The 24,280-nt window shown below is 42.1% G+C and overlaps 1 long non-coding RNA gene and 1 other non-coding gene across 2 annotated transcripts; one reads left to right on the top strand and one right to left on the bottom strand.

Moving 5' to 3' along the window:
- The first annotated feature begins 889 nt into the window (after positions 1-889).
- Positions 890-994, top strand: LOC129459033 (U6 spliceosomal RNA). The gene has a single exon (XR_008649849.1). It is a non-coding gene; the product is annotated as a U6 spliceosomal RNA (small nuclear RNA).
- Positions 995-19,297: 18,303 nt separating this feature from the next.
- Positions 19,298-22,848, bottom strand: LOC129458028 (uncharacterized). Its single transcript, XR_008649509.2, has 3 exons — positions 22,760-22,848; positions 21,810-22,041; positions 19,298-19,521 (listed from the first exon to the last, which is right to left on the bottom strand). It is a non-coding gene; the product is annotated as an uncharacterized lncRNA (long non-coding RNA).
- Between the last annotated feature and the right edge of the window lie 1,432 nt (positions 22,849-24,280).

The raw sequence follows: 24,280 nt of genomic DNA, 5'->3' as shown, positions 1-24,280 counted from the left end.
ACTCTGACTCATTCTTCAAGACATGGTTTAAAAATATTTTCCTTTTGAAATGATTCCCTGGGTCTGAACTTCTGCAGCTGGAGCAGGTACCTCTTCGGGGTTGCTACTGAGCTTCCTTCTATCAAATCCCTCGTTGACTAGGAGGGAAGAACTCTGTCCAGTTGGTCTCACCAGTGCTTAGTATAGAGCTTGGCACATAGTGTGTGTTAATTTCTGCATTAATTTAGTCACCCAGTAAATGTTTACTGAGTACATGGCACATAGTGTGTGTTAATTTCTGCATTAATTCAGTCACCCAGTAAATGTTTACTGAGTACATAGCACATGCAAGGCAGTGATCCAAAATCTCTGTTTTTGGACATTTATTTTCTGGTGAGAGAGGCTGAACACAGGCAAACAGGTGGATAATATAATTTAGAAAGTGATGAGTCTTTCTCTAAAGCAATGTAAGGGCATAGTAAGCAATGGGGATGCTATTTTGGATAGTGTCCCTCTTTGATGAGGTGGCATTTGAGCAGAGACGTGAATAAAGTAAGGGAAGGAGCTGTGCAGATACCTCGGGAAGCATCATTTTAGGAGAGACAACAAAGAATCTGAAGTGGGAACTCTCTAGGTGTGCTCAAGGAAGAGCAAGCAGACTGGTGAGGCTGGAGCAGAATGAGTGAGGAGGGCAGTGAGACAGACAAGTCCCAGATCATCAGACCTTCTAGACTAAGGTAAGGAATTTAGTCTTTTTCCCCTAAGTTGAATGGGAAGCCATTGGGAGGTTTTGAGCAGGGGCATGATATGATCAGACTGGTGTTTTGAAAGGATCATGCTGGCTTCTCTGCTGAGAACAGACTGGAGGAGCAAGAGAGGGAACTTGGAGACCAGTTAGAAGATAATTGCAGTGCTCACTTTGGGCACATATAGTAAAACTGGAATGATACAGAGAAGATTACCATGGCCCTTGTGCAAATATTACGTGCAAATTTGTGAAGTGTTCCATTTATATATATATATGTATTTTAAAAGAAGGTAATTGCAGTCGTCAAGGTGAGACAACATGGTGGCTTGAACCAGGGTGTTAACTTTGGACTTGGGGAGAACAGCTTACAGTGTATTTGTGGAATAATAAAGGAATTAAGTTTCTTTATATTGAGCTCCCCTGTGAGCCTGTAAGCCTTTGGAAGGCAAGGCCTGTGTCTGATTTATCATTATATTCTGAGTACATTATATTCAAATCCTGTTAATTATCAAGAGTACAATATTATCATTTAACCCTCTTTATCTTTCTTGTTTTTTAATAGATGAATTGCCAAGCATGGCATAAATGAAAGGAAGAATGATAAAATATTTCATTGTTACCCCCGTTTTCCAGATGAGGAAACTGAGGTACAGAGAGGTTAAATCTCTTCATCAAGTTATCAAAAGCCACAACATGGTGGAGTCAGTCTTTTATCTCAGGTCTGTTTGACTCCACAGCCCTGACATTTTCCATTCCATGAGCCTAGGCTGGCAGAGAGAGCCCTTGGGTGCCATGGTAGGAAAGGTTGGATGTGTAAGCCCTGGTCAGGAGGAGCAAACTCCAGCCATGATGTCAGATGGAGCCTCCTTCAAGAACAAAGTCGTGAGATACTTGCTGGGCAATGACATGCTTTTGGTCAAGCCTCTTCTTCCAGGCAGAGTCTGCAAGCACCTGTGTGTCTGGGAATCTTGGTCTTTCTGATTCATACATAGGAGTTGCATTTTATTTTTCTATTTTTGGAAAATAAAAAGAAAATGTAAGGGAAGAAAAAGCTAAGTCCCAGTTGCCAAGTCTGTTAATGACACACATAATGGTGTGTTAACACAAATGATTATCGAGCTGGACAACACCCAGCTTTCTGCCAAAACAAACCTTCCTGCTCAGCAGACCTGGGAATGCTTCAGCCAGGGCGGGATGGAGTGAGGAGGGTGGACTGCAGTCTTCCCTGGTCTGGAAGCAATTAAATGCCCTAGCTGTTGGCATTGCTGACTTCCCCATGGGCTCCAGTGGGGAGGACTGGGCCCCAGGTCTCCTGTATTCTCCACAAGACCTCAGGCAAATCTCCACCTGTTTCTGAATGTTTGTCTCCTCAGGTGGGTTGGATCAGATGATCTCTAAGGTCCGTCCATTTTAACTGGCTGTGTTTCTGGGAGGCTTTTGAGGAGCCAGTGGAATAACCAGGTTTTGGGCTCCTCATGCATGTAAGAAGGAAGGTTTTTTCTTCAGAGCAGAGCTGGCTGGTAACACCTTTGTGTGAAGAGGCCAGGCAAGGAGCTCTGTGGCCTGTGCACCTCCAGACTGTGCTACCAGCTGAGACCTTGGGTATTACCTAAGCCTCTGTTTTCTCACCTGTAAAATGGTAAATGGCTTCCTTTAAAGGGAAGTTATGAGGACTAAATAAAATACAAGATGTAAGGTTCTTAGCATAGTGCCTGGCACATAGGAATTGATGAATACGTGTTAGCTTCTTTCCGTCCCTTCTCTTTCATATCCCTTCTTACTTTCTTCACTTCCTCCCATCTTTTCTTCCCTCCTTTTATTCTTTCTTCACTTTTTTCTTTCTTTTTTCCTAACCTTTATCTTTTCCCTGCTTTCTTCTCTTCCCTTCCAGAAGAGAAATCTGTCTTGTATTATGTGCTATGAGTCAGCTTATCTGCTTATTGCGGATTACTTGACTGCAGGGACCATGTGTTAGTCATTGGTTTATCCTGTCTCTCTGCATGCACAGAGTAGGTGCTCAATAAATGCTTGGGGAATCAATGATTGACTCTAAATGCTTGGGTAATCAACTCCCAGGCAGTTCTGCCATCCCTGGTTTCTTGGCTCTCTCTTTCCCTCTTTCTTCTGATGGAAAAATAAAAATCATATCAGCTCACGCGCTCAGTTGCTTGCTTACTTTCTCTCTCCCTTCCCCAGGCTATAAAAAACATTATATTCTAAAATGAAACAAAGGTAATGGAAACCAGAAGTCTATGTTTTGTGTGAGATCGAAAACATATGTGAAGAATGAGCATTGAAAATGATGAATCTGCACAAAGGCGTTGGCAGTATTCCCTCTTTGCCTTTCTGTTCCAGTCAGAAGCAGGAGTGTGCACATCTGCCCCAGCCCCCAAGCCAGGACGTCCACAGTTGTCAAGGCAGCATGCCTGGCATAGCCATGGCCAGAGTGTTCCATATAGGTGTCTTTTTGAAGGCACTAGGTGATGTGGGAGTGAGGATCACACAATATTTTCCTGACCTTTGGAAACGTGGGAAAAGGATCTCTGTGGTTCAGAAACAGAGGTTCTAATTCTGCTTTGCCCTTAAGATGAGAATAGTCACTATCACTTGTTGGGCCTCTCCTGTGAGAAGTATTTTATCTGCATTAAGTCCACACCTATATTGCAGGGTCATTTTGAGTATTCATTCTTCCCATTTTACAGATGAGGCAACAAAGTCATGTAGCTAGTAAGCGGTAGACTGAGAATATAGTATTGATAATACCTATTAAACATTGAGTTCTCATTTATTTGCTTTATGCATTCATTCGATAGATGTTTACCAAGCATCTGCTGTGTGCCAGCCACTGTGGGTTAGTTGGAGATACGACATTGAATAAGATAAGTCTCTGTCCTTATAATGGGCTGGCAAAGATGTAATGACCTGTTCAATGTTCAAATTCATTGAGTACAATGTAAAAAATTTCTGGGTACCATGAGCCTCTGTGATGCAAGGTACTTGGGTTTGAGGTGTCAGGGAAGCTCTCCCGAGGAGTGATTTCAGGGGGAGACCTGAAACATGAGTAGGTGCTATCTAAACAAATTGGGATAGGACTTTCAAGCCAAGAGAAGACATATGAGAAGGGAGGAGAAAGCTTGGTGTGATTAAGGTTAGCAAAAGAAGCTTGAAAGATGAGGTTTACATACTTTATCTCATTTTATCCTTAAAAACCCATAAGGGAAATACTATTAGCATCCTTCTTCTACAAATCAGGACACTGGGGCTAGGTTAAGTGGCTTGCCCAAGGTCCCCAGTAGATCGATTCTTCTGCCTATCTTGATTCTGAAACATAGGGCTACATCTGACAAGGACTCTGTGGTCTGGCCTTTTGAAGTGGCTAAAAATAGGAAATATGACCAATAACTAGAGATCTTTGAATCCAGAAGCTCTGAGCTGTGGGGCCTGAATTACACCAGCATCGGGGCAGCAGAAACCCAGGTAGCCATTGAAGAATCTTCTGCCATGGGCCTCTCCTGCCTATAGAAACTGCAAGTTCTTGGGGGTCTTTTATGACAGCATCTTATCATCATTCTTGATATTGTCCTGGTTGTCCCCAGATAACTCAGGGGTCTGGATCTAAAATGGTCTAAGATCCTATGTTATCATGTGCTTAAGACTGCAGCTTAGGCATTGCCTCTGCTAGGGAGCCTTTCTTGAACACTCCAAGCCTGGTTCTGTGTCCTTTCTTTGGTTGGTCTTCCCACGTGCACCCACCCTTCCTTACTCCTTGCCCTGTAAGTTCTTCTTTTTCACCCTGAACCATATTGTATTTTGAGTATTCATTCACTTATCTGCCATCCCCATTTGAATCTGGGCTCCTCGTGGCCAGAGCTTGGGTCTGATTCATCACTGTGTTCCATCCCAGCCCAGTGTTCTCTAATGCTGGCCGAGTGAATGATGCATGAGCATTCCACTTTCCATCTCCCTTGGAGGGAGAGCAGCTTCCAAAAATTCATGAGCTACATGGCTGTCATTAGCTCTAAGGGGGTCAAAACTGGAAATGAAATCAACGATGGGAAACATAAAAGAGAGCTGGTTTCTAGGAGAGAGGCCACCACACCTACTTTAAAGTGGGCATCACTGCCCATGTAGGCTGTTTCAGCCTCAAGAGAGACAGTGGGAAGGTGGAGCTTAGGCTAGAGAGCATGAGGCTGGAGAGGAAGAGCTGAATTTCCCAAATGGTTTCCATCTGCTCTGATGGTGTTCATACTCTTGAAATGAAATAACATTTAACTGCCTCCTGCCCATGGCATCCATCCCATAAGCATTGCTGAGCACCTACTGTGTGCCTTTTATTCTGCTTTATGCTGGGGAAATAGAAAGGAAGCAATGAGTCTCTGGGAGAGACAGGAATGAAAACAGATGCTATACCCAAGGTGCTTCATTCTACTTAAGAAGAAAGAGCTTTGGAAACACACTCAAGAGTGAGTCATTTTGGGAGAGTTGGGGAAGAATTTGTAAAAGAGTGAAGAGTTTAGCTGGTTCTTAAAGGATAAGTAGGGGTGAGAAGGTGAAGCAATGCATTCCTGGCAGAGGAAGGAGTGTGAGCAAAAGCCCAGGGGAATGCAAGGGTGTGGCCTGTGTAGGGAACAGGCCAAGTTGGTTCATTGGGGCAAGAAGATATTCTTGGGAATGGGAGGAGGAGAAAAGAAGGCCAGAGAGACAGGTGTCCCAGCACCTAGACTGAACTGCTATAGAGTCACAGCCACAGTGTCTGCTGTGTGCCAGACAATGAGTTAGCTGGAGATACAGCAGACAGGAGATGCTGACCACTGAGGACCTGAGTCAGCGCTTTCATTTTCTTCCCCTGCTCAGTTTCACCAATTAAACAGGAAGGGACTTAGTGGCCATCAGAGAATCTGGATAGACATAAGTATGGAAGCCAAGGCCAGCGGACTGTGCTGGGCTTCATTTCTATTTCCCAAGATCTGCACAGAGCCACTGGGCTGCCATACTGGGAGTGAGGCCAACCACCAAATGGGAACAAAAGCCAAGAGCCACAGCAGCAATGTCTTCCCTTGGTGCTTGCTGCTCCTGTTTCCTCCAAGTGAGAAGTGATAACGTGTTCTCTAAGGAGAGTAGGATAAAGAAAGAGGAAAGGAAAGGCAGGGAGAAGGGCATCATGGGGAAGGGGCTCTGTGTGAGTGCGGTCCATTGTCCTAGCATGGAGAATAAGTGGGGCTGACGTCCACACAGCCCTCACTGTTCTTGGCTCCCTGAGAAAGGCCTGTGGGCAGCACCTGGGCTGTAGGAACTGAATCACCAGTTGTGTTCAGGTGCCTGTCTCAGCTCAATGGTCCCCTTACCTTGCCAAATCCTCTCCCCAAGTTGTGTGCTGGGGAGCAGAAGGTCACATTGGATTTGGACTCAGGCCATATTTTTATTAATTGCCCCATTCGTATTTGGCCCCAAGTTTGGAAGCTGAGGTCGCTGGTTCCCCACTCTGCCCTCAGAGCCACCCAAGGTCCATTTCATTTCTTTGTACTCTATGCTTTGTGTCTGATGCCTCCTCAATAATGTGAGCTAGTTAGGGACCAATGCTATGTCTTATTTATATCTGCACATCCGGCTTCCAGCATGGAGTCCTGGAGCTGAGAAACAGACAAACAAATATTGATGTAATCATTACTGAAAACCTGAAGAAGCTGATGACAGTATACCTCAGTGTCCAATGGGGAGAAGCAAGGAGGAACAGCAATCTCATCTTTTCCTGATGGCTTTTCAGTTCTTTCATTTCTTAGCAGGTGTTTTCCCCCTTCAACTTTCTCAATACTCCCCTAGGCTGGCTCCTGGCGGGCTCCTTATTTATTTATTTATTTATGTATTTATTTATTTATAACAAATAGACTTTGTTAGAATAGTTTTAAGTTTACAGAAAACTTGAGCAGAAAGTACGGAGTTCCCATATATACCCCCTCACGACTCACACAATTTATCCTGTTATTAGCATCTTGCACTGGTGCATTATACATTTGTTATGAAACATCAGTATTAACTAAAGTCCACAGTTTACATTAAGGTTCACTTTTTGTGTACAGCTCTATGTGTTTTTACAAATGTATAAGGACATGTATCCACTATTACACTGCTCTAAAAAATTATCTGTGCTCCACCTATTTATCTCTCCCTCCCCCAGAACCCCTGGCAACTACTGAATTTTTTTTTAATGTCTCTGTGCTTTTGCCTTTTCCAGAATATCATTTGGTTGGAACCATACACTACGTAGCCTTTTCAGACTGTCTTCTTTTACTTAGCGGTATGCATTGATGGTTTCTTTATGTCTTTTCATGGCTTGGTAACTTATTTCTTTTTATCCTTGCATAATATTCCATTATGCAGATGTACCACAGCTTGTCTATTCATTCATCTATTGAAGGATATCTTCCTTGCTTGCATGTTTTAGCAGTTATGAATAGAGTTGCTGTAAACATTTATGTGCAGGTTTTTGTGTCATTATAAATTTTTATCTCATTTGAGTAAATACCTAGGAGCGTAATTCATAGATCATGTAGTAAGACTATATTTAGCTTTGTAAGAAGCTGCCAAATTGTCTAAAAACAGGGTTTTGGACTCTGTCTGATCTGTGTTCAAACCCTGCTTTTCTACTTTCTGGCTTCATGAACTTTGGCAAGCTGCTTACCTCTTTGAGTTTTTTTCCTTATCTGTAAAATGGGGCTGTTTATTAGTCTGTTCTCACGCTGCTGTAAGGACCTACCCCAAGACTGGATAATTTATAAAGGAAAAGGTTTAATTGACTCAGTTCCACAGGGCTAAGGAGGCCTCAATCCTGGTGGAAGGGGAAGCAAACACATCCTTCTTCACATAGTGACAGCAAGAAGAAGTGCCAAGCCAAAAAGGGGAAAAATCCCTTATAAAACCATCAGATCTCTTGAGAACTCATTCACTATCATGAGAACAGCATGAGGGTAGCTGCCCCCATGATTTAATTACCTCCCACCAGGTCCCTCCCACAACACATGGGGATTATGAGAACTACAATTCAAGATGAGATTTGGATGAGGACACAGCCAAACTGTATCACGGGCTGATGATAGTACCTGCCTCATAGGATTTGTATTAGTCAGTTCTCACACTGCTAATAAAGGCATACCCGAGACTGGGTAATTTATAAGGGAAAGAGGCTTAATTGGGTCATAGTTCCACATAACTGGGGGGGCCTCACAATCATAGAGGAAGGTGAAGGAGAAGCAAAGTCACATCTTACATGGTGGCAGGCAAGACAGTGTGTTCAGGGGAACTCCCTTTCATAAAACCATCAGATCTCATGAGACTTAGTCCCTATCACAAGAACAATATGGGGGAAACTGCCCCCATGATTCAGTTATTTTTACCTGGCCCTGCCATTGACATGTGGGGATTATTACAATTCAAGGTGAGATTTGGGTGGGGACACAGCCAAATCATATCAGGGTTGTTATGAGAATCAGATCATATAATGTACAAAATTAAAGGGCTGAAATGTGGTGTACTGTGTTGAACTGTGTCCTCTAAAAGGTATGGTCAAGGCCTAGCCCCCATACTTGTGAACGTAAACTTGTTTGGGAAAAAGATCTCACATAAAATCATACTGGATTTATGGTGTTCCCTAAACCCAATGACTGATATCTTTATGTGCATATGAAAGGAGGATACACACAGATACAAAAGTGATGGCTATGTGATGAAGAAGGCAGAGACTGGGGTGATGCAGCTACAAGCCAAGCAATGCCGAGGATTGCCAGGATCCAGCAAAAGTTAGGAGAAAGGCATGGAGCAAGTTCTCCCTTAGAGCCTCCAGGAGGAATCAGCCTTGCTGACACCTAGATTTCTGGCCTTCTGAACTGTGAAAGAATAAAATGTTGTTGCTTTAAGCCACCCAGTTTGTGGTGATTTGTTAAGGTGGCCCTACAAAACTAATACACATGACAAGTACTCAGTACATGGCGTGCGTCCACATTATTATCTATGAAGGTTCTCCTTACACTCCAGGCAGAATAGACTCCTTCCTCTTTGAGGTCTCACTGTAGCCCACACAGCTTCTATCCCAGCCCTGACACTCTTTTTGGGAGTTATCTGCCTATATATTCATCTGAGACCTTGCACATTGAATCCTGGAGGGCAGGGCACTTGTCTGACCTGTCTCTGTGCCTGTAGTGCCCAGGGTCTAGCAAAGAGAAGGTGCATAGTAAAGACTGAAGGAGGATCTGGTTGTTCTGTCTGTCTGTTGGCACTCAGGTCTCTGTCAAGCTCCTGCTTTGATGGAATACTCCATGATCATAACTGAATGCCGAGCATCTGGTACCCTTCCCCCACATCTGGCTAAATTAGGTGTGAATGAATAAAAAACATGGATCCCATTTGCTTTCCCTCTGCTTCTTTTTAAGCCGTATGCATTTAGAATTAATCAGCCAAGCATGACTGAGAGTTTTGACATACCCAAAATATTGGGGAAAGAATTCAAGATGTTTTGATGATCCTCAGTGCAAAGGTGTTTAAGCTGTTGACCCAACCATTTGTTCTATCTGAAGTCAAGGAAAGTTTGGATCAACACAGTCTGCCTCAGTTTTCTCAGTGAGGGTGGGACATGATGGGGACTCTGATGGTTTGACTCTCCTAGAGGTACTTGGTCCTAGGACTCACACTGCCCAGGCAGCTGCCAGTGCCAAATGTGCCAGAATGCTGAGGGTCTCTGTGGTGTCAGAGCTCCTGTTCTTGGCTCAGGACTGGGTCCTAAATGCTGCAGTCCTGGGCAAGTCTGAGACTGCTCACTGCTCCCAGGGCTTTAGATTGCAGTTCTGGAAGTCTGTAACTACAGATGTGGTGCAGAGACTGTTGCACAGCTAGGTTCCTGCTGGAAGTGAGAGTTAAGAGGTCAAACAGCTTGAAAAATTGATGCAGGTCCTTCTGTCTCTTTAAGAAAACAAATAAGTCACTTTGTTCTCACTTTAAAAATGCCTGCTTTTATGTGTGTTTAGAAAATAATTATTTAGAGCACTAGTTGTAAGGAAAATAAGCCCTGCTTATAACCTACTTTGCAGAGATACCCATGAATTGACTCTATTATGGGCCCTTTTGGGCATTTTTCTATGTATGTGTATGTGCATATTGCATATAAACAATCGTATTGTACTCTGATCAGTTCCCAGAATGTAAATGATGTGCTCCAAACTGAGTAGAGGGACTCTTCAATTACACACATAAACATCTAATTTAAAAAATAAACTTGGGTGTATAATGCCATGCTTTTTGTACTCTGATTCGTCAGCTATTTATTCTTTAGATTGTATGGAAGCTTTCTTGAATGAAGGGGATTCCCCTATTATATGCTCTCATAGTACTCTGTATTCATTGCATGATGCCTCATAATGCCATTAGACATTAAAGATTTCCACGTATAATTTTTATCTTTATTCCTAGGTTGTAACTTAGGTAAGGGTGGAGCAGTGACTGACTTGAGCCAACACACCACCCATCACCTTTCTCCAATCTTTTATTTGACTCAGACCATGGTCCCCGAGCCCCTGGAGTGCAGGGGAGGCCTGGAACCCTTGACAAAATGTATCTGGCTACATATACACCTATATATCCTTGTGAATATATGCTCAGTCCTCTCCAAAGGAACCTGGTACTATTTAAAACCCAGAAATTGTACCCTAAGAAAAGAGATGGCTAACCTTTTGGAATTCTATTGGATTCTGGCTCCAAGCTAAAACCAAGGATTCAGAACTGCCCTGTAGTTCACCATTTAAGATGGGGAGTGAAGAGGACTTCTGCAGGCCAGGAGATAAATGATCTTACTTGAGTTTCTATCACAGAAAGGCAACAGAGCAATAAATCTCCTTATCATTAGTATCCCAGTCTGGATGTATAGCTGGAATGGATATCTTTGGCAACTAATAGAACTCCCATACAGCTTCTGATCCATGGTAAGGTCTACTATGGGGAAAGACTCCAATGAAGGCATTAACATTCACCATTTATGCAAAAAGTAAAAAAATCAAAAGCAATATTGCATTTCCAAGGACAGCTGAAGACACTGTCATGACCATCAAAGACTTGAAAGGCACAGGAGGGGGTTCATCACTCCTCTCCATGTAATTTATTTGTCAGCGTAAAAGGATCCTTGAGATGATAATGGCTTATCATAAATTTAATTAGGTGGAGACTGTAATTGCAGCTGCCATTTCAGATGTGTTCCCCTTCTGGATATAAGCTATACAGCCCCTGACATTAGATATGCCGCTATTGAGCAGGCAATGAGTGCTTTCTTCTCCATCCTGATCACAGCAAATAGCAGAGGCAAATTGCTTTCATTTGGTAGGGAGAGTAGTAATATATTTACTGTCCTAATTCAAGGATTTGTAAATTCTCCAGATCTGTGCTATAATCTATTCTACAGGATTTTGATGGCCTCACCATCTTACAGGACATCATGCTTATTGTCCACTAGGGTTGGTGACATTATGTAGGTAAGACCTGGAAAGAGCACATTCCCTAGTTGTTTGGCTAGATACATGTGTGCAGAGAGTGAGCTATACCTACTTTGAAATCAAGTTCTATATAGCTTCAGTGATCTAGAGCAGGGTTGGCAAACTTTTTCTGTAAAAGGCCAAATAGGAAATAATTTTAGCTTTGGATACATGGTCTCTCCTGCAACTACTGAACTCTGCCATTATAGTACAAAAGCAGTCATGGACAATATGCAAACCAATGAGCATGGCTGTGTTTTAACAAACTTTTATTTATAAAAACAGGCTGTGGGTTTGATTTGGCTTGAAGGCTTTTGTTTGCCAACCCCTGATTTAAAACATGTCAGGGATCTCTTCCAAAAATGACAAAATGGTCTCTCCTGTTATTCCTTCCACCAAGAAGAAAGTATGATATTAAGTGTTGTCTTAGTCAGTTTGGGCTATTGTAACAAGTTAACATAGACTGAGTGGCTTAAACAACAAACATTTATTTCTCACAGTTCTGGAGGGTAGAAGGTTGAATCAGGATGCTACTATGATCAGATTTTGGTGAGGGTTCTTTTCTAGGAAGTGGACACCCAACTTCTTGAGTTCTCACATGGTAGAAAGAGGGCTAGATAGCTCTCTTAGGCTTTGTTTACAAGGTCACTTTTCCCATTTATGAGGGCCTCACCCTCATAAACTAAATCACCTCCCAAGACCCCACCTGCTAATACCATGACATTGGGGGATAGGTCTTCATGAATTTATGAATTTTGGGGGAGTGCAAACATTTGGTCCATAACAGTGAGTCTCCTAGAAATTTGAAATCAGCTGATACCACATTTGAGTGTATTGCACTCACCCATTTTCCAGGTGACCTGAAAATTTGGCAGCTTTAAGAGAGGCCCAGATTAAAAGAATCTATAACTGTTCCAAAAAGCAGTCCAGTTGGCTCCTCACTCAATTTGTTTGAACTACATATACAATAGGGCTTGACATATTTGTAGTAAGTTAAGATGCTATATGGTTTAATATAAAAACACCCCCCAAATATTCCTATCTTCTTGAGCCTTCTGAATCCTCCATATTCTGCTCAGCAGTTTTGGTACCTCTTTCTCATTTACCATAGGCCAAATTTGTATCTAAGCTTCAAAGAGCCATCCCAGTTGTTATGGAGGCTTCTCAACTTTTACAGCAAATTTCGAGTTGGTAGTTGGCTAACTGATCTGTCTTTTTTTTTTCTCTTATCAAGGCTTCTAAAACCATTAACCACAGCTAGCCACATCCGCAATCCTTATAATTACCACTACCCTCATCTCATTCAGTGTCCCCAGCCTTCTGCATCTCCTTCCAGTCCACCTCAGCCTTAGGACAAGTGATGCGATTGCTTGACAGGAAAATTGCCACCCAACTCCCCAACAACAATGGCCTCCTGATGACCATCTGGCCCATTCTAGAATTCCACCTGGAAAGTCTGATTTCCAGGATCCCTTCCTAGAGCAACTCTCTTAGATTAGCTTCTCCCAGAAAGTAGATCCACAAATAAGAGGAGTTTGTGGGCTGGTTGTTGATTTTAGGTTGTGATTCCAGGGAAAATGGGTGGAGGTCTGGGAAGAAGAAAACGGGGAAGGGAAAGCCACTATAAGTTTGCATTATTGAGTGGGTCACTACTGTGGGGAATTAGAATTTTATCCCACTGTGACCCTCTGAGAACTTCAGAATTACCCACCCAAGTGTTGGAAAAGGAAAACATTAGCCTATTGCCTCTATGGGTTGCCCCATGGGTGCTGTTTTCCTCTTATTTCTAGGTTTGCTTATGCCTGACTAAATGGACACCACAATGTCAGAGAAGTCCCAGGGCAAGCCCAAGATAGATGGTTCAACTAAGGTGTCAAATAGCCGTCAGGCTAAACCCACAGGCCATTGTCCCAGTATTAAGTAGAACTGAAGATTCCCTGAGAGGATGTGAGGCAATTACAAGTGATATAAATTCTGTGCATGGACTCTATGGACTTCTTCACTCAATGGCTCCTTTCCCTGCTAATACCCAATTTTCCAGCCTTACTGTACAACTCTAAGTCCCTGGTATGTACAGTATAATAAAAAAGGCAGTGGACGTATTATCATGATAATAATATATTCTCCAGCTGACCTTAAGGGAGAGTGGAGTGCCGTATTGAAGATTTAGATATGACAACAGGTGGGAGGTAACTGATTGTAAGTACTGGGCATTGTTTTTTAGAGTGTAGTATATGACCATAGATTTTGGAACTAAGTGGCAGAGGTTGTGTGGTGCCTCCTGTGACTGAACCTAATGATCCATGCTCAAAATGTTGCTTCTTGACTTGTGGTTCTATGGTCTGGTGAACCCTAGGAAGTACCCAAGGAAGGAATAATCCCACAAGGGAAACAGTAAGTCTACTGAATTGGAAGTCTTGGTGACTCCAAGACTTCAGGCTCATGGAGCCACGAGGTAACCAAAGGGAAAAAAAAGGTTGGTTGGTGTGGTTGAGCTTGACCATTGAGTGAAGATAGTGTTTGGGCTACATGATGGGGTAGAGGAGAATGTGAATGGAACTCTGATTATTCCCCAGTCTTGTCTTGTTACCATGCATTGTTGTAAACATTTACAGGAGACTATTATATCCTTCCAGGAGCAGGACCACCAATGACTGAGATCCTTTGAGAATGAAGTATTCATTCATTTCATTAGACAAGATCCCCAGTAAGTTGTGGTACTAGCAAAAGACCAGGGGAATACATATTGCATAGTGGATAAGTGACCTCATACGTGTTATTTCTGGCTTTGTGTCCATTTGTGGAAGAGTAAACTATTCTCTACCTGTATTTTCTTTTTTAAAAACTTTTATTTTAGGTCCGGAGTTACATGTGACAGTTTATTATATAGGTAAATTCCTGTTGTGGGGGTTTGTTGTACAGATTGTTTCATCACCCAGGTATTAAGCTTGGTACCCAATAGTTATGTTTTCTGCCTCTCTCTACTTTCTTACTTGTTGGAGAAGAAGGCTCTGAGGTTTTGTTGGGTGGAGCTAGAAGTGAAAGCCTCAAGTCTTCTTCTGACTAAAACTTTGATTGGGTCTTCATCTTGAACATGCTCTGCTCCTCAAGGTGGGGATTATATACTCCCAAAACTACATGGTCATATGTTGGAGGACATATGGCTATCTTCTATTCTTCAAAGCTTAGTCTCATACCACTGTTACAATAATTATTTGAGAATCCATCAGGCTGAAACACCTCAGTTCCTATGTCATCACATTAAAATCCATCTCCATGTAAGCAGTAAAACAAAACTTAAGCTTAATCAATCAGTAACTGCCAACTAACTTTTAACTAGAGATTTTGCACTTTAAACAATCAAAAAATTTTTTTGGTCATGCTTCTGTGAATATCTTCACTTTTAGTGGAGTGCTGAACCACTTGTGATCTGGTGCTGCCCAATTCATGAATTCCTGAATGCTCAAATAAACTCTTTAACATTTTAATGTGCCCAAGTATATCTTTTAACACCATTGTTTAAAAAAAACTAGAGCTGAACATAAGTTAAAGTAGTAAAAACTTTTTTATTCACTATGGCAAGAAGGGAAAGGAGATCTCAGTATAGAACTGAGCTCAATTCAGAATACAATATGGAGGAGAAGGATTTATAGCCCAGGAGCAGAGTCAGGGTCAGTGGATGGAAAATTACTAAGACAAAACATCAGGGGTGAGGGGAATTCTGGCTAATCCAACTTGGCAGGATTCTTGCTGATGGCAGGCCAGGTGATCAGATAAAAAGGGTGGGGGATGGTGGAGGTTGAGGAATTTGATCAGATGTTGAAGATGATCAAATATTAAGGGAGGAGGGGATTCTCTCTAAACTGACTTAGCATTCTTGCTGCAAATGGACTATACAAGGACAGTCACTGAAGGCCAAGTTGGAGACCTAATTCAGAAGAGGACTTAGAGGAACTTAACTAAAGTTTGGTCAAGGAGATAGTCTTTCTCACCACCACCTCCCTTAAAGTCAAGTTAACAGTTTTTAAAAATACTTACTTTATAGTATTTACCACCCTATCTGTCCTTGTTTCAGATGATTGCTTTGTTACTGATGGTCTGTATATTATTTCTTATGTGACTATTTTCCTCACGCAGTTGTTAGAGATGAAGGTGAATCCAAGCCCATGGCTATTTCCATAGCACCAAACATACCACCTGGAAGAGAATCTTAAGTATATCTTATTATATTCCTGCTGAATAACTGAATGGATGAATAGGTGAACAGACTGTGGAGACCCTGGACTGTTGAAGATACCAAGCCTCCAGAACTGCTTTCTCTGCTGACTGATGTTGGTGATGGGGATTCTGGTCCCATAAACAGCCACCCCAGTTAGATTATTTGCCCTTTATTTCTTCTAAGCCCCAAAGACCTCCAGGCACTATAACCTCTTCACCTGCATGAGATTTGCAAGTCATCAATTCCTGCCTGTGGACCATTTCCTTTGTCAAGGGGAGAAAGTGATTCCCTGTAGTCTTCTGAATTTACAAAGAAAAGCTGTCCAGATGTGTCTGGCCTACCTCTCTCTGCTCTCTTTCCCTCACAGCCCCCTCATTTTGCCTCCAAATGAAATTCAGTTCTGGCTGAGGGGAGACAAAAAGGATTACGGAGTCTATATGCAGCTTCTTTCAAGCTACAGGGGAGGGCAGATGGTTCCAGTCAGTGTTTTCTTTACAGGCAGATTTTGTTCCTTAAGGCAAAATGCAGGCTAGGATACATAGACTGGCTTACCATTAACCCTTCTGGAGCCGAGTGGCCCTCGCAGGCTGGGTCAGTACAGGCTTCAGAGTCACGATGTGCTCGGGGGTCCAGGATAGAGGTTGTACCAGATCACAGGTTTGGGCTGGCTTAATGTTCCTTATAGGGAAGCATATTCCAAAATGCTATAATTATAGGGGCTCAGTGAGTTTGGCAAATAGCCAGGTAGGGCATTTAAAAGGAGTTAGGCTTTAGTTTTACCTTGAAAAATGGGGCTCATTAGTTTGGAAGGAGAGGGCAGAGTGGGCATTCTAAGCAAGCAAAATAATGTTAGATTATGACAACAATTTGGTAAATTAGCTTAAATCCAGTAAGTATTAGTTGAATACCTAGTGTGTGCCAGACATGTGTATTTATGGATCTGTACCCCATCAGTAGATAAGTTACTTGCAGACAGAAACTGTCTGCATACTGACTAGATTAATAGGGCCTGGCGATTCAATTATTGATCTCTTACTCCATGCCAGGTCCTTGGCTAGATGGCGGGGATTAGAGACAAAGATGGTTTCTGAAGTTAAGCTCATAGTCTAGCAGTGCTATGGTTTGAATGTCCCCTCCAAAACTCATGTTGAAATTTGATTGCCCTATAAAAATATTAGGAGGTAGGACCTTTATTTTAAAAAAATGTCAACAGATTTTTTGGGAGTAGGTGATGTTTGGTTACATGAATAAGTTCTTTAGTGATGATTTCTGGTATTTTGGGACACCCATCCCCTGAGCAGTACACACTGTACTCAATGTGTAGTCTTTTATTCCTCACCCCCACTCCCACCCTTTCTCCTGAGTCCCCAAAGTCCACTGTGTCATTTTTGTGCCTTTGCCTCCTCATAGCTTAGTTCCCACTTATGAGTGAGAACATACAATGTTTGGTTTTCCTGAGTTACTTCACTTAGAATAATGATCTCCAATTCCATCCAGGTTGCTGCGAATGCCATTATTTCATTCCTTTTCATGGCTGAGTAGAATTGTGGTATAGATACTACAATTTCTTAATCCACTCATTGATTGATGGGCATTTGGACTGGTTCCATATTTTTACAATTGTGAATTGTGCTGCTATAAACGTGCATGTACAAATGTCCTTTTCGTATAATGACTTCTTTTCCTCTGAGTAGATATCCAGAGTGGGACTGCTGGATCAAATGGTAGTTCTACTTTTAGTACTTTAAGGAATCTCCACACTGTTTTCCATAGAGGTTGTACTAGTTTTCATTCCCACCAGCAGTGTAGAAATGTTCCCTGTTCACTGCATCCACTCCAACATCTATTATTATTATTTTTTTTGATCATGGACATTCTTGCAGGAGTAAGGTGGTATTACATTGTGGTTTTGCTTTGCATCTCCCTAATCATTAGTGATGTTGAGCATTTTTTCATATGTTTGTTGGCCATTTGTATATCTTCTTTTGAGAATTGTCTATTCATGTCCTTAGCACAATTTTTGATGGGATTTTTTTTTCTTGCTGATTTGTTTGAGTTCCTTGTAGACTATGGATATTAGTCCTTTGTTTGATCTACAGATGGTGAAGATTTTCTCCCATTCGGTGGGTTGTCTGTTTATGCTGCTGATTGTTTCTTTTGCTGTGCAGAAGCTTTTTAGTTTAATTATGTCTCATCTATTTATCTTTGTTTTGTTTCATTTGCTTTTGGGTTCTTGGTCATGAAGTTTTGTCTCAGCCAATGTCTTCAAGGGTTTTTCTGGTGTTATCTTCCAGGATTTTTATAATTTCAGGTCTTAGGTTTAACTCCTTGATCCATCTCGAGTTGATTTTTGTATAAAGTGAGAGATGAGGATCCAGTTTTATTCTTCTTCACGTGGCTTGCCACTTATCCTAGCACAAATCTGTTGAATAGGGTATCCTTTCCCCACTTTATGTTTTTGTGTGCTTTGTCGAAGATCAGTTGGCTGTAAGTATTTGGGTTTATTTCTGGGTTCTCTATTCTGTTCTGTTGGTTTGTATGTACCTATTTTTATACCAGTACCATGCTGTTTTAGTGACGATGGCCTCATAGTATAGTTTGAAGTCAGGTAATGTGATGTCTCCAGATTTGTTCTTTATGCTTAGTCTTTCTTTGGCTATGTGGGCTCTTTTTCGGTTCCATATGAATTTTAGAATTGTTTTTTCTAGTTCTGTGAAGAATGATGGTGGTATTTTGATGGGAATTGCATTGAATTTGTAGATTGCTTTTGGCAGTACGGTCATTTTCACAATATTGATTTTACCCATCCATGAGGATGAGATGACTTTCAATTTGTTTGTGTTGTCTATGATTTCTTTCAGCAGTGTTTTGTAGTTTGACTTGTAGAGGTCTTTCGGGAGGCAGGACCTTTAAGAACTAATTGGGTCATGGGGGCTTTGCCCTGTATGAATGGATTAATTCCATTTTAGTCAGAGTGGTTTTGTTATAAAAGTGAGATCTCTCTCTCTCTCATGCTCTCTCACCATGCAATGCCCTGTGCTGTCTTATGTTGTAGCAAAAAGGCCCTCACCAGATGCCAGCACCTTAATATGAAAATTTCAACCTCCAGAACTGTAAAAAATAAATTTTTTTTCTTTATAACTTACTCAGTCTGTGGTATTCTGTTACAGCAGCAGAAAACAAACTAAGATAAGAAGTTACAATTAGTGCGTACAAAGTTCAGAACTGTACAGAGAATAGAGTGACCAATTTTGTCCTGTGGAGTCAAGGACATCTCACAGAGAATACAAGTCTGAGGTGAGGTTTTCTTTTGGTTGTTTTTTTTTTTTTTTTTTTTTTTTGAGGCAGGGTCTCACTTTGTCACTCAGGCTGGAATGCAGTGGCACAGTCATGGTTCACTGCAGCCTTGATCTCCTGCGGTCAAGTGATATTCCTGCCTCAGTCCCCACCAGCAGCTGGGACTACAGGTGCTCGCCATTGTGCCCAGATAATTTTTAAATTTTTACAGGGACAAGGTCTCACAATGTTGCTCAGGCTGGTTTTGAACTCCTGGACTCAAGTGATCCTCCTGCCTTGGCCTCCCAAAGTGCTGTGATTATAGGCCTGGGCCACTGAGCCTGGACTGAACTGAATTTCAAAGGAAAAATAAGATTTCTTTGGCTGGATGCGGGCAGATGATAGGGCATGGGGATGGGTGTTCTGGGCTGAGGAACAGCATATGCAAAGGCTCAGATGTATGAAATTGCATATGCATTTGGGGAAAATAAAAAATTGTATATTAAAAGTGTTCACTTGAAAATGATTTATTAAGAACCTGCTGTGTGGCAGGAACTGTTCAGGGTACTGGGATACATGGTAGCCAAGGTAGACACATTTCTTTCTTGTTGTATTAGTCCGCTAGGGCTGCTGGAACAAAATACCACAGACTGGGTGGCTTGAACAAGAGAAATTTATGTTCTCACAATTCTGAAGGCTGGAAGGTGTTAACAGGGTTGGTTTCTTCTGCGGGCTCTCTCCTTGGCTTGTGGATGGTCGTCTTCTCCCTCTGTCTTCACATGGTCTTTCCTCTATGTATAAAGACGCCAGTCATATTGGATTAAAGCTCACTCTAATGACTTTATCTTTGCTCATTACATTTGCAATGCTCCTACTTTCAAATAAGGTCACATTCTGAGGTACTGGGGGTTAGGACTTCAACATATGAATTTGGGCATGAGGGACACAGTTCAGCCCATGACACTAGCAAAGGGTTTAATTTGTGTGTGTGTAGTTAGGTAGGCACTAAATGACTACACCAATAAGCAATAATCTTAGATAATCGTAAGTGCTGTGAAGAAAATTAAAGCAAGATAATGGCATAGAAATTGACCATTTTGGCCAGGCATGGTGGCGTCCACCTGTAGTCCCAGCTATTTGTGTGGCCGATGCAGGAGAATCGGTTGAGTCCTGGAGTTTGAAGCTCACTAAGCTACGACTGTGTCACTACACTCCAGCCTGGACAACAGAATGAGACCCTGTTTCTAAAAAAATAAAAAAGGGATAAAAAGAAATTGACCATTCATTCAGCAAATATCATTGGAACCTCATTTATGAGCCAAGATTTGGGTTTGTTGCTGGTGACTAAAAGGCCCATGACACATGACCGTTGGCCTTAAAGCATTCACAGGGTGGTAGAGGAAACCTATGTGCATACAAGGAAATATGCGAGGAGACCCCTTGGTCAGAGGTACAGGGTTAATCAGGAACACTGGAGCTGTTTCAGCTGAGAGAGGGGAGTTGGTGGCATCATGCAGGAATGGTCAGGGCATTAGAGTCCTACCTAGTAAGGAAAATCCATCTCCACGTTGTCCTAGAGATGAACTTCCCTTGTTACTGAAGGAAGTAGAACAAAATATTCTTCCATCTTGGCAGCCCGGGCACAATGGCCTGTGTCTTGACCCTTCTTTGCACCCAATCTAGCCAGGCACAGAGGTCCAGATCAGAGGAGACTGGCAAAGTAACAGCCAAAAGAATTCGTCTTGAGCAGTATGCATGTACCCTGGGCCACATGGTGGATAAAGTCGTGCATTTAGAGTGAACCTTTAACAACTTCTGAGGCAGACATTAAAAAACACAGCTCTCCTAGAAAGCGACTGTGTCGGCTTAGACAAGCATAGGACAAGAGCAGCAAGGAGCTCTCAGAAGGGAAATGGTATTAATCAGGTGGAGCGTGGGGAGAAGTCCACCTCAATCCAACTAAGACTGAGAAGAACATTCACTGGTTCCTCAGTGAGAAGGAGCCGAGAGAATGTAACACAGCCAATTGTCAGGGAAGGAGCTCTCAAAGTCTAATGAGCTCAAGAATCACTTGGAGAGATTGTTTAACATGCGGCTTGCAGGCCTCACTCCAGCAGCACTCAGTAGGAGTCTGTGATGGAACCCTGGAATCAGCATTTTGAACAAACCACTTCTTCCAATATGTTTTGGATGTAGGTAGGTGGCTTACTTGATCACGTGTTAAGGAATTTTGCCTCTGCATTGTTAAACACAAATAGAATGTAAATGAACTGTATTGTAAATTGTATATAGTTTTCTATTCTATGAGTAGTTTAGTCATTCTCAACAAGTTCATTAGAGTGACAAGAGTCCTTAGTTACTGCGGCAGTGCAGATATTATTATATACACATACCTGGACCAAGTAGGCCCCAGCTAAATATCTCAGCTACTATTCTGCTGCCTAGGGTGGGCAGAACGAGATTCACACTCCCCTTCAGACTGCTGACTGACTGGGTACTGAGGGTGTGTGTGTGTGTGTGTGTGTGTGTGTATGTGTATGTGTACGTGTATAGCAGACTGGGCTCACATAACCATGACTGGTCAAGTTTCCAAAGCAATGGAAACAAACAGGGAGAAGACTTCCTGTTGCTATGATGTGAATACTTATGACATTTACTGAGAGCATACTATGTGCCAGGCACTAGGGTTCCCCCAGAAGCAGACTCTGAGACAAAGATTGAAAAAGCAAGTCATTTTTAATTGGGTAATGATCCCAGGAAGCACCCATAGGACAGTGAGACAGAAACGGACAGGACCCAGTAAAAACTGTGTTTTCAAGTGTGTTACCCAGTGAACAACTAGACTGAGTAATGCTGGGGTCCTCTGGTGTAGGGCAACCAACTGTTATAGTTTGACTGGAACTGAGGGGTTTGCGGGGACTTTCAGTGCAATATCCAGAAAAGTTTCAGGCAAATTGAGGTACATTGGTCACTTATCTGGGAGCCAGTGTATGCGGCTAATACTATCCCAGCAAATATCTAAATTATCCCAACTTGGGGTGGGGGATGAGGAAAGTGGGTTGTTTATCCACCAACTCACCATCTGTCACTGGTCAGGGATGATGCAGTTTCTAGATCCCCAACCTAGAGGTGCAGTTTCTCCTTGCAGCTCTTGAGAAGGTCTGAGTGCTGAGTAACCTGCTTGCTGGTGGTTGTGCTGTGTCTCTGTGAAATGGGAGCTGGTACAAAATGCTCTTCACTGCTTCCCATCGCTTAGTACCTTTCCTTCGTCAATTCCCTTTGTCTTCACACTCACTGCCTGGGTTTGTACCCTGCCAAGTAAAGCATCAATAGCTTAACCTCTGCCTCAGGCTCTGCTTTCTAGAGGACCTGGGATTTAGGAGACCTGAATTCAAGTCTCATTTCTTTGGCAGACTTGCTGTATCATTTTGGCTAATTAATTACTCTCTTGTGGATCTCAGTATCTCCACCTCCAAATGAGGAGATTGAAACTATATAGTCTCTTAGTGCTTTTTCAGTCCTCATATTCTCTGATTCCATAAGATTCCCCTAAAAGACTTTTTGTAAGTTCCTTGCTAAGCAGTAAGCCACAAACTCCTTTCAACTCAGTCATATATTTTTTCCCCATCACTCTTAATGAATCTTGGTTTCCTGGGCAATTTTTATTTAAAAGAAAAAGAAGAATGGGGGAAAGAAAGTTTGGAAACTCACAGTCTCTATGCCCTGAGGAGATTTTCCTAAAACAATCTTTTTTTTTTTTTTGGTGGGGGTAAGGGAACTTACTTTGCAAGAAAATTCAGTCGTTCTGAAATGGACTTTGAAACCAAAGACTGTGGAAAAGTTTAAGGAAAAGCACAAAGTGATTGCGGATAAATAGTTCCATATGAGTTACTGGATATAATATTTCTCCTTGTACTACTCAATTCTGGGTGAAAGCAGAGACTGCATGCTTGGTGTGTGCTAACAGATGTGTGTTTAGATTTAATGGGATTTTTAGAAGGGTCAAGATTTCCCCCAAAGAGTACTTACCCACTCTGCTGTCTGAAGGTCACAAGAAGCCACTCAAAATCCCACCTGCTTTTGTTCTCAGGCTTTAGAGGTTTTGTTCACTTCTGTCTATGATAAATAATTTGAAGAAGTCAGAAGGTGAATAATAACAATAGTAGTAATAATACTAACAGTAATATAATCAATACGCTCTCAAATGTGGGCTGCATTAACTCATTAGGGTTTCACGAAAGATAAGCTTAGTAACTTGTCTGAAGCTACCCAGTGGTGGAGGTGAAATGTAAACCTGGACCTATCTGGTAGGCCCCCAGATCTGTGCTTTGGTCACTGTGTGAAATAGGAAGGGGATTGTAAATCGGGCAGGGTTCTGGACCAGAAGTCTTTTAGATGACTTCTAATTTGACTATCTTATAATTGTCTGCTTCTTTGGGTGGGAGAGAGTTAAACAGTTATTATGGGCCAGGCCTTGCCATAGTGAAGAGGAATCAACCATGGTTCCTGCCTTCTGGAAACTGAGGCTCTAATAAGGAGGATAAGACACATCATAGATGGGTCACTTTATATTTTAGATACAGATAATTAGCATACAGTAGACAGGGGTAAGTGAAAGGCCAGGGAAAATTACAAGGAGCATGACACCTTGTCACAGATCCCACTCTGGGTAGTTTCTCTTGAACTGGCCATGTGTTGCAAGTCATTTCGCGGGGGCCAAATTGTGGATAGGGTTGATTCATGTCATTTCCTGTAGCTTTGCTGGCAGCCCTAAACCCCCTTGTGAATCTCATTATATCCACTAAGCTTGCATTCAGGAGCAGGTTAGCAGCAGAGGGGAGGGTTTTGAGATATGAGGGCTGAGAGACAGGAGGGCAGGAGAAGGTCAGAGAGAAACTCTGATTCAAGGCTGCTTCTGAGGGCTTCACTTTGGGGGATCAATTTCTGAGCCTGACACTGGCACACAGTAAGTCCTTAAAAGATGCTGCTGCTGAAGAGGTTTTGAACATCTCCCTCACCATTTCAACAGAAACATTCCTGTTTCACATAGTGACCAAAGCACAGGCTTTGAGACCTAACAGATAGATCCAGGTTTATCTACATTTGACCTCTCACCTGAGTCCCAGGATGACTCAGTCACTGGGTGACTTCACACGAGTTATTAAGCTTGCAGGTAGCATGGTGCACTGGCAAGAGCCCTAGCTCTGGGATTACATTAAGGCTAAAAGTTTGGCTGTACTATTTCCTAGTCATGTGACCTTGGGTAAGTTATTTAAGAGCCTCATGTTCAAGGAAGGGAAATCATTTGAACAAGACCTTGAAGGTTGCACAAAATTTAAGCATGTGGAAATATAAAGGAAAGAAACACATTAAAACTAATAGAGTTGTAAGATTATGAATGATTTCTTTAAACATTATTTTTCTATGTAGGGGGACAAAAATATGCATAAAAATAATAGCAAGTATTTATGAATTCTAGTGTTGGCAGAATAATTTACTTTTTTGAGGGAGATTTATTGTTTAGGAGAAAAATTTAAATAGCATTTTGGT

The sequence above is a fragment of the Symphalangus syndactylus genome, chromosome 19, assembly GCF_028878055.3.
Source record: "Symphalangus syndactylus isolate Jambi chromosome 19, NHGRI_mSymSyn1-v2.1_pri, whole genome shotgun sequence".
Taxonomy (NCBI): domain Eukaryota; kingdom Metazoa; phylum Chordata; class Mammalia; order Primates; family Hylobatidae; genus Symphalangus; species Symphalangus syndactylus.
Note: the sequence above shows the minus strand (reverse complement) of the source record. Positions and strands in the feature narration are given on the sequence as shown.